This window comes from Squalius cephalus, assembly GCF_949319135.1.
Source record: "Squalius cephalus genome assembly, chromosome: 4".
In the NCBI taxonomy this organism is placed as follows: Eukaryota; Metazoa; Chordata; class Actinopteri; order Cypriniformes; family Leuciscidae; genus Squalius; species Squalius cephalus.
In genome coordinates this window covers 25598445-25605944 of record NC_137125.1, presented here as the reverse complement: position 1 = coordinate 25605944, position 7500 = coordinate 25598445, and positions in this window count along the sequence as shown.

Here is a 7500-nt window from a genome sequence, read left to right as displayed (position 1 = left end):
GCAAGCAGTGTGACAGTCTGTACATTCCACAAACAACAGAACAAACCTCATTCGGCATGGCAGTCTGCCTACAGCTCCTTGGTACGATGGCCTTCACCGGTCTCAAAATTAAGGACTTTGTAGCGAATTTCAGCATGCATATTAAAAACACCTCCGCTTGTTTCCGCCCAGTTTTGAACTGGGGACCTTTCGCGTGTAAAGCGAACGTGATAACCACTACACTACGGAAACCTGTCTACAGGGTGCAGACATAAATCTTCTGGTGCACTCTTGTTAAAAAGTGTATAAAGGTAAAGAGAGCTAAGCCCTCCTGGCGTTGCAAACAGTTTAAAGTTTCTAACACAATCCGACCGCTGTTTCTGCTCGGTTTCGAACCGAGGACCTTTCGCGTGTTAGGCGAACGTGATGACCACTACACTACAGAAACTTTGTGCTTCTTTGCATTTAAAAAAAAAAAATACAAAAAATAAAAAGAGCTGGGTGGGAGGAGCCTGCACAAGACATTACCCTTGCTGAGCATGGTGGCATGTGCGTGGGAGCACATTGTCCCAACGTCTCATAGGTACAGCTCGAGTTTCTCTTCATTCACGCATAAATCTTTCGCCTTTTACTAAAGATTTCCGTGGAGGGGAACATTTGCGAGTTTCTGGTATTTTTGGATGCCCTGCTCACAGCAGAGCTACATGCGTTTGTTAAAAAACAGAGGACTTTTTGCGGCTTGCTCCGAAGAACCGCAGCAGGTTGGGCCAGCAGGTAAGGACTTTGTACACTTGTACACTTGTTCAAAAGCAACTGAAACGGTAGACTGCCCAGTGTTCTTAAAATGGCAAAAAGCTGCTCTTTTTGGTGGCAGACCAAACATTTTTTTTTACTCTACAGGAAACCTCAATGGTCATTTGTTTTATTTTTGTCCTTTTCTAAAGATTTTACACCGCAAATCGCCCTGCAAGTGTACTGACCTGCTCAACAGAAAACCACATAAGATATTTTTGCAAACACCACCCACAGTTTCCGCCCAGTTTCGAACTGGGGACCTTTCGCGTGTGAGGCGAACGTGATAACCACTACACTACGGAAACCTGTCTCCAGGATGCAGACAGCAATCTTCTGGTGCACGCTTGTTAAAAAGCGCATAAAGGAAAAGAGAGCTGAACCCTCCTAGCATGGCCAAAAGTTTAAAGTTTCTGTCAAAAGGCTGCCGCTGTTTCTGCTCGGTTTCGAACCGAGGACCTTTCGCGTGTTAGGCGAACGTGATGACCGCTACACTACAGAAACCTAATGGTCCATTGCGTGTGCTTTTTCGAAGATGGCTCCGTCCCATAGCCTGCCCTGCAAGCAGTGTGACAGTCTGTACATTCCACAAACAACAGAACAAACCTCATTCGGCATGGCAGTCTGCCTACAGCTCCTTGGTACGATGGCCTTCACCGGTCTCAAAATTAAGGACTTTGTAGCGAATTTCAGCATGCATATTAAAAACACCTCCGCTTGTTTCCGCCCAGTTTTGAACTGGGGACCTTTCGCGTGTAAAGCGAACGTGATAACCACTACACTACGGAAACCTGTCTACAGGGTGCAGACATAAATCTTCTGGTGCACTCTTGTTAAAAAGTGTATAAAGGTAAAGAGAGCTAAGCCCTCCTGGCGTTGCAAACAGTTTAAAGTTTCTAACACAATCCGACCGCTGTTTCTGCTCGGTTTCGAACCGAGGACCTTTCGCGTGTTAGGCGAACGTGATGACCACTACACTACAGAAACTTTGTGCTTCTTTGCATTTAAAAAAAAAAAAATACAAAAAATAAAAAGAGCTGGGTGGGAGGAGCCTGCACAAGACATTACCCTAGCTGAGCATGGTGGCATGTGCGTGGGAGCACATTGTCCCAACGTCTCATAGGTACAGCTCGAGTTTCTCTTCATTCACGCATAAATCTTTCGCCTTTTACTAAAGATTTCCGTGGAGGGGAACATTTGCGAGTTTCTGGTATTTTTGGATGCCCTGCTCACAGCAGAGCTACATGCGTTTGTTAAAAAACAGAGGACTTTTTGCGGCTTGCTCCGAAGAACCGCAGCAGGTTGGGCCAGCAGGTAAGGACTTTGTACACTTGTACACTTGTTCAAAAGCAACTGAAACGGTAGACTGCCCAGTGTTCTTAAAATGGCAAAAAGCTGCTCTTTTTGGTGGCAGACCAAACATTTTTTTTTACTCTACAGGAAACCTCAATGGTCATTTGTTTTATTTTTGTCCTTTTCTAAAGATTTTACACCGCAAATCGCCCTGCAAGTGTACTGACCTGCTCAACAGAAAACCACATAAGATATTTTTGCAAACACCACCCACAGTTTCCGCCCAGTTTCGAACTGGGGACCTTTCGCGTGTGAGGCGAACGTGATAACCACTACACTACGGAAACCTGTCTCCAGGATGCAGACAGCAATCTTCTGGTGCACGCTTGTTAAAAAGCGCATAAAGGAAAAGAGAGCTGAACCCTCCTAGCATGGCCAAAAGTTTAAAGTTTCTGTCAAAAGGCGGCCGCTGTTTCTGCTCGGTTTCGAACCGAGGACCTTTCGCGTGTTAGGCGAACGTGATGACCGCTACACTACAGAAACCTAATGGTCCATTGCGTGTGCTTTTTCGAAGATGGCTCCGTCCCATAGCCTGCCCTGCAAGCAGTGTGACAGTCTGTACATTCCACAAACAACAGAACAAACCTCATTCGGCATGGCAGTCTGCCTACAGCTCCTTGGTACGATGGCCTTCACCGGTCTCAAAATTAAGGACTTTGTAGCGAATTTCAGCATGCATATTAAAAACACCTCCGCTTGTTTCCGCCCAGTTTTGAACTGGGGACCTTTCGCGTGTAAAGCGAACGTGATAACCACTACACTACGGAAACCTGTCTACAGGGTGCAGACATAAATCTTCTGGTGCACTCTTGTTAAAAAGTGTATAAAGGTAAAGAGAGCTAAGCCCTCCTGGCGTTGCAAACAGTTTAAAGTTTCTAACACAATCCGACCGCTGTTTCTGCTCGGTTTCGAACCGAGGACCTTTCGCGTGTTAGGCGAACGTGATGACCACTACACTACAGAAACTTTGTGCTTCTTTGCATTTAAAAAAAAAAAAATACAAAAAATAAAAAGAGCTGGGTGGGAGGAGCCTGCACAAGACATTACCCTAGCTGAGCATGGTGGCATGTGCGTGGGAGCACATTGTCCCAACGTCTCATAGGTACAGCTCGAGTTTCTCTTCATTCACGCATAAATCTTTCGCCTTTTACTAAAGATTTCCGTGGAGGGGAACATTTGCGAGTTTCTGGTATTTTTGGATGCCCTGCTCACAGCAGAGCTACATGCGTTTGTTAAAAAACAGAGGACTTTTTGCGGCTTGCTCCGAAGAACCGCAGCAGGTTGGGCCAGCAGGTAAGGACTTTGTACACTTGTACACTTGTTCAAAAGCAACTGAAACGGTAGACTGCCCAGTGTTCTTAAAATGGCAAAAAGCTGCTCTTTTTGGTGGCAGACCAAACATTTTTTTTTACTCTACAGGAAACCTCAATGGTCATTTGTTTTATTTTTGTCCTTTTCTAAAGATTTTACACCGCAAATCGCCCTGCAAGTGTACTGACCTGCTCAACAGAAAACCACATAAGATATTTTTGCAAACACCACCCACAGTTTCCGCCCAGTTTCGAACTGGGGACCTTTCGCGTGTGAGGCGAACGTGATAACCACTACACTACGGAAACCTGTCTCCAGGATGCAGACAGCAATCTTCTGGTGCACGCTTGTTAAAAAGCGCATAAAGGAAAAGAGAGCTGAACCCTCCTAGCATGGCCAAAAGTTTAAAGTTTCTGTCAAAAGGCTGCCGCTGTTTCTGCTCGGTTTCGAACCGAGGACCTTTCGCGTGTTAGGCGAACGTGATGACCGCTACACTACAGAAACCTAATGGTCCATTGCGTGTGCTTTTTCGAAGATGGCTCCGTCCCATAGCCTGCCCTGCAAGCAGTGTGACAGTCTGTACATTCCACAAACAACAGAACAAACCTCATTCGGCATGGCAGTCTGCCTACAGCTCCTTGGTACGATGGCCTTCACCGGTCTCAAAATTAAGGACTTTGTAGCGAATTTCAGCATGCATATTAAAAACACCTCCGCTTGTTTCCGCCCAGTTTTGACCTGGGGACCTTTCGCGTGTAAAGCGAACGTGATAACCACTACACTACGGAAACCTGTCTACAGGGTGCAGACATAAATCTTCTGGTGCACTCTTGTTAAAAAGTGTATAAAGGTAAAGAGAGCTAAGCCCTCCTGGCGTTGCAAACAGTTTAAAGTTTCTAACACAATCCGACCGCTGTTTCTGCTCAGTTTCGAACCGAGGACCTTTCGCGTGTTAGGCGAACGTGATGACCACTACACTACAGAAACTTTGTGCTTCTTTGCATTTAAAAAAAAAAAATACAAAAAATAAAAAGAGCTGGGTGGGAGGAGCCTGCACAAGACATTACCCTTGCTGAGCATGGTGGCATGTGCGTGGGAGCACATTGTCCCAACGTCTCATAGGTACAGCTCGAGTTTCTCTTCATTCACGCATAAATCTTTCGCCTTTTACTAAAGATTTCCGTGGAGGGGAACATTTGCGAGTTTCTGGTATTTTTGGATGCCCTGCTCACAGCAGAGCTACATGCGTTTGTTAAAAAACAGAGGACTTTTTGCGGCTTGCTCCGAAGAACCGCAGCAGGTTGGGCCAGCAGGTAAGGACTTTGTACACTTGTACACTTGTTCAAAAGCAACTGAAACGGTAGACTGCCCAGTGTTCTTAAAATGGCAAAAAGCTGCTCTTTTTGGTGGCAGACCAAACATTTTTTTTTACTCTACAGGAAACCTCAATGGTCATTTGTTTTATTTTTGTCCTTTTCTAAAGATTTTACACCGCAAATCGCCCTGCAAGTGTACTGACCTGCTCAACAGAAAACCACATAAGATATTTTTGCAAACACCACCCACAGTTTCCGCCCAGTTTCGAACTGGGGACCTTTCGCGTGTGAGGCGAACGTGATAACCACTACACTACGGAAACCTGTCTCCAGGATGCAGACAGCAATCTTCTGGTGCACGCTTGTTAAAAAGCGCATAAAGGAAAAGAGAGCTGAACCCTCCTAGCATGGCCAAAAGTTTAAAGTTTCTGTCAAAAGGCGACCGCTGTTTCTGCTCGGTTTCGAACCGAGGACCTTTCGCGTGTTAGGCGAACGTGATGACCGCTACACTACAGAAACCTAATGGTCCATTGCGTGTGCTTTTTCGAAGATGGCTCCGTCCCATAGCCTGCCCTGCAAGCAGTGTGACAGTCTGTACATTCCACAAACAACAGAACAAACCTCATTCGGCATGTCAGTCTGCCTACAGCTCCTTGGTACGATGGCCTTCACCGGTCTCAAAATTAAGGACTTTGTAGCGAATTTCAGCATGCATATTAAAAACACCTCCGCTTGTTTCCGCCCAGTTTTGAACTGGGGACCTTTCGCGTGTAAAGCGAACGTGATAACCACTACACTACGGAAACCTGTCTACAGGGTGCAGACATAAATCTTCTGGTGCACTCTTGTTAAAAAGTGTATAAAGGTAAAGAGAGCTAAGCCCTCCTGGCGTTGCAAACAGTTTAAAGTTTCTAACACAATCCAACCGCTGTTTCTGCTCGGTTTCGAACCGAGGACCTTTCGCGTGTTAGGCGAACGTGATGACCACTACACTACAGAAACTTTGTGCTTCTTTGCATTTAAAAAAAAAAAATACAAAAAATAAAAAGAGCTGGGTGGGAGGAGCCTGCACAAGACATTACCCTTGCTGAGCATGGTGGCATGTGCGTGGGAGCACATTGTCCCAACGTCTCATAGGTACAGCTCGAGTTTCTCTTCATTCACGCATAAATCTTTCGCCTTTTACTAAAGATTTCCGTGGAGGGGAACATTTGCGAGTTTCTGGTATTTTTGGATGCCCTGCTCACAGCAGAGCTACATGCGTTTGTTAAAAAACAGAGGACTTTTTGCGGCTTGCTCCGAAGAACCGCAGCAGGTTGGGCCAGCAGGTAAGGACTTTGTACACTTGTACAAAAGCAACTGAAACGGTAGACTGCCCAGTGTTCTTAAAATGGCAAAAAGCTGCTCTTTTTGGTGGCAGACCAAACATTTTTTTTTACTCTACAGGAAACCTCAATGGTCATTTGTTTTATTTTTGTCCTTTTCTAAAGATTTTACACCGCAAATCGCCCTGCAAGTGTACTGACCTGCTCAACAGAAAACCACATAAGATATTTTTGCAAACACCACCCACAGTTTCCGCCCAGTTTCGAACTGGGGACCTTTCGCGTGTGAGGCGAACGTGATAACCACTACACTACGGAAACCTGTCTCCAGGATGCAGACAGCAATCTTCTGGTGCACGCTTGTTAAAAAGCGCATAAAGGAAAAGAGAGCTGAACCCTCCTAGCATGGCCAAAAGTTTAAAGTTTCTGTCAAAAGGCTGCCGCTGTTTCTGCTCGGTTTCGAACCGAGGACCTTTCGCGTGTTAGGCGAACGTGATGACCGCTACACTACAGAAACCTAATGGTCCATTGCGTGTGCTTTTTCGAAGATGGCTCCGTCCCATAGCCTGCCCTGCAAGCAGTGTGACAGTCTGTACATTCCACAAACAACAGAACAAACCTCATTCGGCATGGCAGTCTGCCTACAGCTCCTTGGTACGATGGCCTTCACCGGTCTCAAAATTAAGGACTTTGTAGCGAATTTCAGCATGCATATTAAAAACACCTCCGCTTGTTTCCGCCCAGTTTTGACCTGGGGACCTTTCGCGTGTAAAGCGAACGTGATAACCACTACACTACGGAAACCTGTCTACAGGGTGCAGACATAAATCTTCTGGTGCACTCTTGTTAAAAAGTGTATAAAGGTAAAGAGAGCTAAGCCCTCCTGGCGTTGCAAACAGTTTAAAGTTTCTAACACAATCCGACCGCTGTTTCTGCTCAGTTTCGAACCGAGGACCTTTCGCGTGTTAGGCGAACGTGATGACCACTACACTACAGAAACTTTGTGCTTCTTTGCATTTAAAAAAAAAAAATACAAAAAATAAAAAGAGCTGGGTGGGAGGAGCCTGCACAAGACATTACCCTTGCTGAGCATGGTGGCATGTGCGTGGGAGCACATTGTCCCAACGTCTCATAGGTACAGCTCGAGTTTCTCTTCATTCACGCATAAATCTTTCGCCTTTTACTAAAGATTTCCGTGGAGGGGAACATTTGCGAGTTTCTGGTATTTTTGGATGCCCTGCTCACAGCAGAGCTACATGCGTTTGTTAAAAAACAGAGGACTTTTTGCGGCTTGCTCCGAAGAACCGCAGCAGGTTGGGCCAGCAGGTAAGGACTTTGTACACTTGTACACTTGTTCAAAAGCAACTGAAACGGTAGACTGCCCAGTGTTCTTAAAATGGCAAAAAGCTGCTCTTTTTGGTGGC